Raw genomic sequence first — 12500 nt, 5'->3', positions numbered from 1 at the left:
CATTACCTAATTGATAGATCATTCATTAGGCCGGAACACTTTATCAAGACATTTGTCTAATTGTAATCAGCGATCATTGTTTTGATATTTAATGCAATACTTATTCATACTTAATATTCCTATTACACTAAGCGTAATAACAATATAATGACTGATGATGGTAATTATCTTTATGAATTCTTTAAAGACCATGATATTACCAAAGTAGATTTAGCTGAAAATCAGAAACATAGTTGGCACTACTTCCTCCTAACAAAGTCAGGCAATGATGCCTAGGAGGGCGCCCATCCACGGTGCCAACCGAGCACCCGCTTCAGAGAGCGACGACATACATGGTACCGAGTTCCCGCTCCAAAGACCTTCGACAGACCATGTGCAGAGTGAGAAGAGGAAGGTGACCCAGACCATGTGCAGCGGTTGCAATGTCCCTCTGTGTCAATTGGCTGTTTTATGCTTCCAGACGGAAGCACAGCTCGCCTTCCTGTTTCTTTACGAAAGTACTCAAATACATAAAAAGACTCATTGTTTTTTGTCCTCCCATAAAACTATAATGCTTCTATCACACTAACTATAAAGAATATAATAATGTGATTGTAAATGGATTATATAACAGGTTTACTAATTTCAAACCTATCATATGTGTTATGATATCGAATGAAAAATGATTAAAAGGAATATTTAAATATCTACAGGAAATATTTACCTTATTAAATATTGTTTGACATGTGATGACCGATATTGTTTTACATGGAAATAAATCATTTATATCGTACCCCCTTATTTGTAATGCGCATGCGTGTAGGTATGCCTCACCTGGCCTTGTTCCGCCATACAATCGGTCACTTTGCCATACCACTTGTTCGGGTGAACACTGTGACCCTCACCTCGTGAGTACAGCCATTGCTGTCATATTACGCTGATGCATATAGCGTGACCTTATTGTAAGTGCATACAGCATATCTATATTGTATATATCTTCTATTTTTTGCAGTTTTTGTATTTTGGTTATGTTTATAACGTGTTGACGCCAGTCGCCACTACAGTGTGCCTCTCATGTCCCCCGAGGCTATAATATCGGAGGAGCGCCAAGCTCAAACAAGCCCCATGACACCTGGGCGGTTTGACACGCTCGAAGGGACGTGACAACTGTGCTATTTTGTTATTTGTTTATATATATATGTTTTGTAAATATAAGGTGAATGGTTGTTAATCTTTGTATAACCCCCTTTTTGGAAGTGAAGAATACGATTAAGCTAAAAGTGCAATACCGCCAATGATCATTTACCATATTCAATGAAAGATCCTTTTTACGGTGATATGAACTTCATTTTTATTCTACTACAACCTTACTAAAACAGGGTTCATATAAGCCTTAACAAAAACAAGTGTCGAGTATTAAAAAGAGTGAATGAGTCACTATTAAACACAACGCCGCAGTCATATGATACCTAAGTAAGAATTCTAACATTTAAACTAAGCAAAGCCAATTAAGAAATCTGCATGAAGCTTATCTTATATCAAGCTTAGATTTTGAACTGATTTAGTGATGCTGTTCGTACAGATTTGAAATGATGAACTGGAGGTTGTAGAATATGAAAAAAAAGAAAAAAAAAGTCATTATCATAAGATTTTATAACGTGAATTATTTATTTATGGCAAGGTTCTAGTTGATTAGTCTAATAGAGATATTTAGCATGGTGCTTGCGCTGGCTTAGGGTTTTCCGTCCGTAGACTAGTTTACTGGTGCCGTTCACGGAGAAAGTATTGCGGACTTGCGGAAGAACGGCCGTGATCGTATAGTGGTTAGTACATTGCGTTGTGGCCGCAATAACCCAGGTTCGAATCCTGGTCACGGCAATTAAATCTTTTAAGTAATAACAATAATGATATAGAAGTAGTGTTAAAAAATCGTTCCATGGGCCTGGTGTTGTGCTCAATAGTTTACTTGGTTGAGTCGTCTTGTTGAAGTTACTCGCTTGTTCACTTGTTTGTTATTATTTGTTTCTTTTACAAATTTGTCCTTGCCTGTAGAACACACACACACATGTATATACATATATAAATATATGTTTATGATTATATATATATATACATATATATATATGCATACATGCATATATATACATGTATATACATACATATCTATATACATACATGCATATATATATTTATATATTTATGTATATATGTATATATACATATATATGTATATATAAGCATAAATATATATAAATATATGTATATATACATATATATGTATATATAAGCATAAATATATATAAATATATATGCATATTTATACTCTATATAGTTCATTCACACTATTCATCATTATCATTATTGCATTACCTAATTGATAGACCATTCATCAGACCAGAACTCTTTATCAAGACATTTGTCTAATCATTGTAATCAGCGATCATTGTTTTGATATTTAATGCAAATACTTATTCATACTATATATTCCTATTACACTAAGAGTAATAACAATATAATGACTGATGATGGCAATTATCATTATGAATACTCTAAAGATCATGATATTCACCAAAGTAGATTTAGCTGAAAATCACAAACATAGTTGGCACTACTTCCTCCTAACAAAGTCAGGCAATGATGCCTAGGAGGGCGCCCATCCACGGTGCCAACCGAGCACCCGCTTCAGAGAGCGACGATATACATGGTACCGAGTTCCCGCTCCAAAGACCTTCGACAGACCATGTGCAGAGTGAGAAGAGAAAGGTGACCCAGACCATGTGCAGCGGTTGCAATGCCCCCCTGTGTCAATTGGCTGTTTTATGCTGCTGCACTCACAGACGGAAGCACAGCTCGCCTTCTTTTTTCTTTACGAAAGTACTCAAATACATAAAAAAGTAATTGTTTTTTGTCCTCCCATAAAACTATAATGCTTCTATCACACTAAGTATAAAGAATAATGTGATTGTAAATGGATTATATAACAGGTTTACTAATTTCAAACCTATCATATGTGTTATGATTTCGAATGAAAAATGATTAAAAGGAAAATTTAAATATCTACATGGAAATATTTACCTTATTAGATATTGTTTGACATGTGATGACCGATATTGTTTTACATGGAAATAAATCATTTATATCGTACCCCCTTATTTGTAATGCGCATGCGTGTAGGTATGCCTCACCTGGCCTTGTTCCGCCATACAATCGGTCACTTTGCCATATCACCTGTTCGAGTGAACATTGACCCTCACCTCGTGAGTACAGCCATTGCTGTCATATTACGCTGATGCATATAGCGTGGCCTTATTGTAAGTGCATGCAGCATATCTATATTGTATATATATATCTTCTATTGTTTGCAGTTTTTGTATTTTGGTTATGTTTATAACGTGTTGACGCCAGTCGCCACTGCAGTGTGCCTCTCATGTCCCCCGAGGCTATAATATCGGAGGAGCGCCAAGCTCAAACAAGCCCCATGACACCTGGGCGGTTTGACACGCTCGAAGGGACGTGACAACTGTGCTATTTTGTTATTTGTTTATATATATATATATATATATATTATATATATATATGCTTTGTAATGGTTGCTAATCTTTGTATAACCCCCTTTTTGGAAGTGAAGAATACGATTAAGCTAAAAGTGCAATACCGTCAATGATCAATTACCATATTCAATGAAAGATCCTTTTTACGGTGATATGAACTTCATTTTTATTCTACTACAACCTTACTAAAACAGGGTTCATATAAGCCTTAACAAAAACAAGTGTCGAGTATTAAAAAGAGTGAATGAAAGAGTCACTATTAAACACAACGCCGCAATCATATGATACCTAAGTAAGAATTCTAACATTTAAACTAAGCAAAGCCAATTAAGAAATCTGCATGAAGCTTATCTTATATGAAGCTTAGATTTTGAACTGATTTAGTGATGCTGTTCGTACAGATTTGAAATGAAGAACTGGAGGTTGTAGAATATGCAAAAAAAAAAAAGAAAAAAAAAGAAAAAAGAAGAAAAGAAAAAGAAAAAAAAAAAAGAAAAAAAAAGAAATAATTGTCATAAGATTTTATAACGTTGAATTATTTATTTATGGCAAGGTTCTAGTTGATTAGTCTAATAGAGATATTTAGCATGGTGCTTGCGCTGGCTTAGGGTTTTCCGTCCGTAGACTAGTTTACTGGTGCCGTTCACGGAGAAAGTATTGCGGACTTTGTATCAGTGATGGCAAGGGAAGAACGGCCGTGATCGTATAGTGGTTAGTACATTGCGTTGTGGCCGCAATAACCCAGGTTCGAATCCTGGTCACGGCAATGAAATATTTTAAGTAATAACAATAATGATATAGAAGTAGTGTTAAAAAATCGTTCCATGGGCCTGGTGTTGTGCTCAATAGTTTACTTGGTTGAGTCGTCTTGTTGAAGTTACTCACTTGTTCACTTTTTGTTATTATTTGTTTCTTTTACAAATTTGTCCTTGCCTGTAGAACACACACACACACAAATAAATAAATATATATATATATATGTTAATGCTTATATATATAAATATATATACATATATACACATATATATATATATGTATACATGCATATATATACATGTATATACGTACATATCTATGTACATACATGGATATATATATATATATATATTTATATATTTATGTATATATGTATATTTATACATATATATGTATATATAAGCATAAATATATATAAATATATATGCATATCTATACTATATATAGTTCATTCACGCTATTCATCATTATCATTATTGCATTACCTAATTGATAGACCATTCATTAGGCCGGAACACTTTATCAAGACATTTGTCTAATCATTTTAATCAGCGATCATTGTTTTGATATTTAATGCAAATATTTATTCATACTATATATTCATATTACACTAAGAGTAATAACAATATAATGACTGATGATGGCAATTATCATTATGAATACTCTAAAGATCATGGTATTCACCAAAGTAGATTTAGCTGAAAATCACAAACATAGTTGGCACTACTTCCTCCTAACAAAGTCAGGCAATGATGCCTAGGAGGGCGCCCATCCACGGTGCCAACCGAGCACCCGCTTCAGAGAGCGACGACATACATGGTACCGAGTTCCCGCTCCAAAGACCTTCGACAGACCATGTGCAGAGTGAGAAGAGGAAGGTGACCCAGACCATGTGCAGCGGTTGCAATGTCCCCCTGTGTCAATTGGCTGTTTTATGCTGCTGCACTCCCAGACGGAAGCACAGCTCGCCTTCCTGTTTCTTTACGAAAGTACTCAAATACATAAAAAGACTCATTGTTTTTTGTCCTCCCATAAAACTATAATGCTTCTATCACACTAACTATAAAGAATATAATAATGTGATTGTAAATGGATTATATAACAGGTTTACTAATTTCAAACCTATCATATGTGTTATGATATCGAATGAAAAATGATTAAAAGGAATATTTAAATATCTACAGGAAATATTTACCTTATTAAATATTGTTTGACATGTGATGACCGATATTGTTTTACATGGAATTAAATCATTTATATCGTACCCCCTTATTTGTAATGCGCATGCGTGTAAGTATGCCTCACCTGGCCTTGTTCCGCCATACAATCGGTCACTTTGCCATATCACCTGTTCGAGTAAGCGCGGTAACCCTTACCTCGTGAGTACAGCCATAGCTGTCTTATTACGCTGGTACATATAGCGTGGTAATATTGTAAATGCATACAGCATATTCATATTGTATTTCTATTTTTTACAGTTTTTGTATTTGGTTATCTTTATAACGTTGACGCCAGGCGCCACTACAGTCTGCCTCTCATGTCCCCCGAGGCTATATCGGAGGAGCGCTAAGCTCAAACAAGCTCCATGACACCTGGGCGGTTTGACACGTTCGAAGGGACGTGACAACTGTGCTATTTTGTTATTTGTTTATATATATGTTTTGTAAATACAAGGTGAGTGGTTGCTAATCTTTGTATAACCCCTTTTTGGAAGTGAAGAATACGATTAAGCTGAAAGTGCAATACCGTCAATGATCAATTACCATATTCAATGAAAGATCCTTTTTACGGTGATATGAACTTCATTTTTATTCTACTACAACCTTACTAAAACAGGGTTCATATAAGCCTTAACAAAAACAAGTGTCGAGTATTAAAAAGAGTGAATGAAAGAGTCACTATTAAACACAACGCCGCAATCATATGATACCTAAGTAAGAATTCTAACATTTAAACTAAGCAAAGCCAATTAAGAAATCTGCATGAAGCTTATCTTATATGAAGCTTAGATTTTGAACTGATTTAGTGATGCTGTTCGTACAGATTTGAAATGATGAACTGGAGGTTGTAGAATATGCAAAACAAAGAAAAGAAATTAATAAATAAAAAGAAATGAAAAAAGAAGTAATTGTCATTGTCATAAGATTTTATAACGTTGAATTATTTATTTATGGCAAGGTTCTAGTTGATTAATCTAATAGAGATATTTAGCATGGTGTTTAGTTTAGATCTTTATTTACCACCCTGGCTAACTGCACAGGCATGGGCAAGCTTTGTAGCATGGTGTTTGCTCTGGCTTAGGGTTTTCCGTCCGTAGACTAGTTTACTGGTGCCGTTCACGGAGAAAGTATTGCGGACTTTGTATTATTCTTGTCAAAGGAAGAACGGCCGTGATCGTATAGTGGTTAGTACATTGCGTTGTGGCCGCAATAACCCAGGTTCGAATCCTGGTCACGGCAGTGAAATCTTTTAAGTAATAACAATAATGATATAGAAGTTGTGTTAAAAAATAGTTCCATGGGCCTGGTGTTGTGCTCAATAGTTTACTTGGTTGAGTCGTCTTGTTGAAGTTACTCGCTTGTTCAGTTTTTGTTATTATTTGTTGCTTTTACCAATTTGTTCTTGCCTGTAGAACACACACACACACGCGCGCGCGCGCATATATATATATATACATATATATGTGTATATATATACATATATGGATACATGCAAGTATATATACATACATATTTGTATACATACATGCAAATATATATTTATATATTTATGTATATATGTATATATATACATATATATGTATATATAAGCATAAATAAATATGCATATCTATATCATATATAGTTCATTCACACTATTCATCATTATCATTATTGCATTACCTAATTGATAGACCATTCATTAGGCCGGAACGCTTCAAGACATTTGTCTAATCATTGTAATCAGCGATCATTGTTTTGATATTTAATGCGATACTTAATCATACTATATATTCCTATTACACTAAGAGTAATAACAATACAATGACTGATGATGGCAATTATCATTATGAATACTCTAAAGACCATGATATTCACCAAAGTAGATTTAGCTGAAAATCACAAACATAGTTGGCACTATTTTCTCCTAACAAAGTCAGGCAATGATGCCTAGGAGGGCGCCCATCCACGGTGCCAACCGAGCACCCGCTTCAGAGAGCGACGACATACATGGTACCGAGTTCCCGCTCCAAAGACCTTCGACAGACCATGTGCAGAGTGAGAAGAGGAAGGTGACCCAGACCATGTGCAGCGGTTGCAATGTCCCTCTGTGTCAATTGGCTGTTTTTTGCTGCTGCACTCCCAGACGGAAGCACAGGTCGCCTTCCTCTTCGCCATCTCTTCATGTTTTTTTTTTTTTTTTTTTTTTTTTCGTTGGGAATGGTTATTTATTACGTGTTTCCAATCAGATGCTAAAAAATATATAGCGCATTATATAAAGAATATAATGAGCTGATACGAGCTATATGTTTATTCTACTACTTAATAAAACCAGGTACATGTAAGCCTCAACACAAAAAAAGCCTCGAGGATTAAAAAGATTGAATGAAAGCGTCACTATTATATCAGCATTTATAAGCCTCAACTCAAAAAGGTGTCGATTATTGAAAAGAATATATGAGAGTCTCTGTTATATTAGTCAGGGTCCATACCGCAGTCATATGATACCTAGGGTAGAATTCAAACAGGTAAGTTAAGCAACACCATTTAAGAAACCTTTACATGAAGCTTACCTCATGTTCAGCTTAGTTTATGAACTGATTTATAGATGCTATTCCGTGTTGGAATCCAGATGTTTCAGCGGAAGGTGAAGGACTCTGATGGTTTCAGGTGGGAAAAAGGCACATTCACACACGTACATGCGAAAATGTATAAGAACTTATAGAATATGAAAAAAAGACAACATATATTGACATTATTATAAAGTTCTGGTTGACTAGTCTATAGAGGATATTCAGAAATCCATAAGATATTCAGAAGTCCATAATGTGACTTAAGGTTTTTTAGTTTACCAGTGCCGTTCACGGAGAAAGAAAGTTTACGGACTTTATTTTCATTATGTTATGTGAAGAACGGCCGTGATCGTATAGTGGTTAGTACATTGCGTTGTGGCCGCAATAACCCAGGTTCGAATCCTGGTCACGGCAATTAAATCTTTTAAGTAATAACAATATTGATATAGAAGTAGTGTTAAAAAATCGTTCCATGGGCCTGGTGTTGTGCTCAATAGTTTACTTGGTTGAGTCGTCTTGTTGAAGTTACTCGCTTGTTCATTTGTTTGTCATTATTTGTTTCTTTTACAAATTTGTCCTTGCCTGTAGAACACACACACACACACACATATATATATATATACATATATAAATATATGTTTATGCTTATATATATAAATATATATATACATATATATACATATATATATACATATATATACATATATATATACATATATACACATATATATATGCATACATGCATATATATACATGTATATACGTACATATCTATATACATACATGCATATATATATATATATATATATATATATATATATATATATGTATATATACATATGTATGTATATATATACATATATATGTATATATATAAGCATAAATATATATAAATATATATGCATATCTATACTATATATAGTTCATTCACACTATTCATCATTATCATTATTGCATTACCTAATTGATAGACCATTCATTAGGCCGGAACACTTTATCAAGACATTTGTTTAGTCATTGTAATCAGTGATCATTGTTTTGATATTTAATGCAAATATTTATTCATACTATATATTCCTATTACACTAAGAGTAATAACAATATAATGACTGATGATGGCAATTATCATTCTGAATACTCTAAAGATCACGATATTCACCGAAGTAGATTTAGCTGAAAATCACAAACATAGTTGGCACTACTTCCTCCTAACAAAGTCAGGCAATGATGCCTAGGAGGGCGCCCATCCACGGTGCCAACCGAGCACCCGCTTCAGAGAGCGACGACATACATGGTACCGAGTTCCCGCTCCAAAGACCTTCGACAGACCATGTGCAGAGTGAGAAGAGGAAGGTGACCCAGACCATGTGCAGCGGTTGCAATGTCCCTCTGTGTCAATTGGCTGTTTTATGCTGCTGCACTCCCAGACGGATGCACAGGTCGTCTTCCTCTTCCCCATCTCTTCATGTTTTTTTTTTTTTTTTTTTTTTTTCGTTAGGAATGGTTATTTATTACGTGTTTCCACTCAGATGCTAAAAAATATATAGCTCATTATATAAAGAATATAATGAGCTGATACGAGCTATATGTTTATTCTACTACTTAATAAAACCTGGTACATGTAAGCCTCAACACAAAAAAGCTTGGAGGATTAGAAAGATTGAATGAAAGCGTCACTATTATATCAGCACTTATAAGCCTCAACTCAAAAAGGTGTCGATTATTGAAAAGAGTATATGAGAGTCACTATTATATTAGTCTTGGTCCATACCGCAATCATATGATACCTAGGGTAGAATTCAAACAGGTAAGCTAAGCAACACCATTTAAGAAATCTTTGCATGAAACTTACCTTATGTTCAGCTTAGTTTATGAACTGATTTATAGATGCTGTTCCGTGTTGGAATCCAGATGTTTCAGCGGAAGGTGAAGGACTCTCATGGTTTCAGCTGGGAAAAAGGCACACACATACGTACATGTGAAAATATATAAGAAATTGAATATAATTTCAACCGATATTTTGCTGCTAATGACCTTTTAAAACGAACAGATTTGATATGATTAACTGGAGAATATAGAATATTGAAAAAAAAAAAAAAAAATATATATATATATATACATACATATATATATATATTGACATTATCATAAGGTTCCGGCTGACTAGTCTATAAAAGTCCATAATGTGCTCGCACCGGCTTAGGGTTTTCCGTTCATAGACTTGTTTAGTGGCGCCGTTCACGGAGAAAGTATAGCAGACTTTATACAGTTCAAGTCAAGCGAAGAACGGCCGTGATCGTATAGTGGTTAGTACATTGCGTTGTGGCCGCAATAACCCAGGTTCGAATCCTGGTCACGGCACATTAACCTTTTAAATAATAATAGTAATAACGACATAGAAGTAGTGTTAAAAAATCGTTCCATGGGCCTGGTGTTGTGCTCTATCGTTTGCTTGCTTGAATCGTCTTGTTGAAGTTACTTGCTTGTTCTTACCGGTTTACTTGTTTGTTATTTGTTTTACAAATTTCATCTTGCCTGTGGAACATCTATATAGGTATATATATGTATATATGTATATATATGTGTATAGATGTATATAAATATACATATATATGTGTGTGTATGTAGATACATATATATGTATATATTTGCATACATATGTACATATATACACATATATATAAATATATGCGTGTATGTATATATACACATAATTATTATTTGAATATTCTAATGACCATAATATTCACCAAAATAGATTTAGCACGAACATATTTGGCACTACTTCCTCCTAACAAAGTCAGGCAATGATGCCTAGGAGGGCGCCCATCCACGGTGCCAACCGAGCACCCGCTTCAGAGAGCGACGACATACATGGTACCGAGTTCCCGCTCCAAAGACCTTCGACAGACCATGTGCAGAGTGAGAAGAGGAAGGTGACCCAGACCATGTGCAGCGGTTGCAATGTCCCTCTGTGTCAATTGGCTGTTTTATGCTGCTGCACTCCCAGACGGAAGCACAGCTCGCCTTCCTGTTTCTTTACGAAAGTACTAAAATATATAAAAACTCATTGTTTTTTTGTCCTCCGATAAACCTATAATGCTTCTATCACACTAAGTATAAAGAATATAATTCTGATATGATCTTCATTTTTATTCTCCTACAACCTTGCGAAAACCGGGTACATATAAGCCTTAACTAAAAAGTGTCGAGTATTAAAAAGAGTGAATGAAAGAGAGTCACTATCAAATCATACCGCAGTCATATAATACCTAAGTAAGAATTCTAACAGTTAAACTAAGCAAAGCCAATTAAGAAATCTGCATGAAGCTTACCTTATATTAAGCTTAGATTTTGAACTGATTTAGTGATGCTGTTCGTGTTGGATCCAGATGTTTCAGCGGAAAGCGAAGGACTCTGATGGTTTCTGATATACGTACATGTGAAAATATATCAGAAATTGAATGTATATATAATTTCAACCGATATTTTACTATCAATGACATACTAAAACGTACAGATTTGAAATGATGAACTGGAGGTTGTATAATATGCGAAAAAAGAAAAGAAATGAATAAATAAAAAATGAAAAAAAAAAAATTGTTATTTTCATAAGATTTTCTTGCGTCGAATTATTTATTCATGGCAAGGTTTTGGTTGATTAGTCTGATAGCGATATTTAGAAGTCCATGGTACTTGCGTTGGCTTAGGGTTTTCCGTCCGTAGACTTGTTTGCTGATGCCGTTCACAGAGAAAGTATTGCGGACTTTGTAACGCTTATGTCAAGGGAAGAACGGCCGTGATCGTATAGTGGTTAGTACATTGCGTTGTGGCCGCAATAACCCAGGTTCGAATCCTGGTCACGGCAATTAAATATTTTAAGTAATAACAATAATGATATAGAGGTAGTGTTAAAAAATCGTTCCATGGGCCTGGTGTTGTGCGCAATAGTTTACGTGGTTGAGTCGTCTTGTTGAAGTTACTTATTATTTGTTTCTTTTACAAATTTGTTCTTGCATGTCGAACACATACACACACACGCGCGCGCGCATATATATATATATATATATATATATATATATATATATATATATATATATATACATATATATGTATGTATATATATATACATATATATGTATGTATATATATATATACATATATATACATACATATATATATGCATACATGCAAGTATATATATATACATACATATTTGTATACATACATGCATATATATATTTATATATTTATATATATGTATATATACATATATATGTATATATAAGCATACATATATATAAATATCTATATCATATATAGTTCATTCACACTATTCATCATTATCATTATTGCATTACCTAATTGATAGACCATTCATTAGGCCGGAACACTTTATCAAGACATTTGTCTAATCATTGTAATCAGCGGTCATTGTTTTG

General features: G+C 34.2%; 6 non-coding genes across 6 annotated transcripts; all 6 read left to right on the top strand.

Moving 5' to 3' along the window:
• The first annotated feature begins 1785 nt into the window (after positions 1–1785).
• On the top strand, positions 1786–1857 carry TRNAH-GUG (transfer RNA histidin (anticodon GUG)). Its single transcript has one exon. It is a non-coding gene; the product is annotated as a tRNA-His (tRNA).
• Positions 1858–4224: 2367 nt separating this feature from the next.
• TRNAH-GUG (transfer RNA histidin (anticodon GUG)) lies at positions 4225–4296 on the top strand. The gene has a single exon. It is a non-coding gene; the product is annotated as a tRNA-His (tRNA).
• A 2377-nt stretch (positions 4297–6673) lies between these two features.
• TRNAH-GUG (transfer RNA histidin (anticodon GUG)) lies at positions 6674–6745 on the top strand. The gene has a single exon. It is a non-coding gene; the product is annotated as a tRNA-His (tRNA).
• A 1655-nt stretch (positions 6746–8400) lies between these two features.
• TRNAH-GUG (transfer RNA histidin (anticodon GUG)) lies at positions 8401–8472 on the top strand. Its single transcript has one exon. It is a non-coding gene; the product is annotated as a tRNA-His (tRNA).
• A 1875-nt stretch (positions 8473–10347) lies between these two features.
• On the top strand, positions 10348–10419 carry TRNAH-GUG (transfer RNA histidin (anticodon GUG)). Its single transcript has one exon. It is a non-coding gene; the product is annotated as a tRNA-His (tRNA).
• Positions 10420–11854: 1435 nt separating this feature from the next.
• TRNAH-GUG (transfer RNA histidin (anticodon GUG)) lies at positions 11855–11926 on the top strand. The gene has a single exon. It is a non-coding gene; the product is annotated as a tRNA-His (tRNA).
• The last annotated feature ends 574 nt before the right edge of the window (positions 11927–12500 follow it).

This window comes from Penaeus japonicus, unplaced genomic scaffold (genome assembly GCF_977035675.1).
Source record: "Penaeus japonicus unplaced genomic scaffold, GWHDUDI00000001_assembly GWHDUDI00000022, whole genome shotgun sequence".
NCBI lineage: Eukaryota > Metazoa > Arthropoda > Malacostraca > Decapoda > Penaeidae > Penaeus > Penaeus japonicus.
The sequence above is the reverse complement of the archived record's forward strand: the minus strand, read 5'-3'. Positions and strand labels throughout refer to the sequence as shown.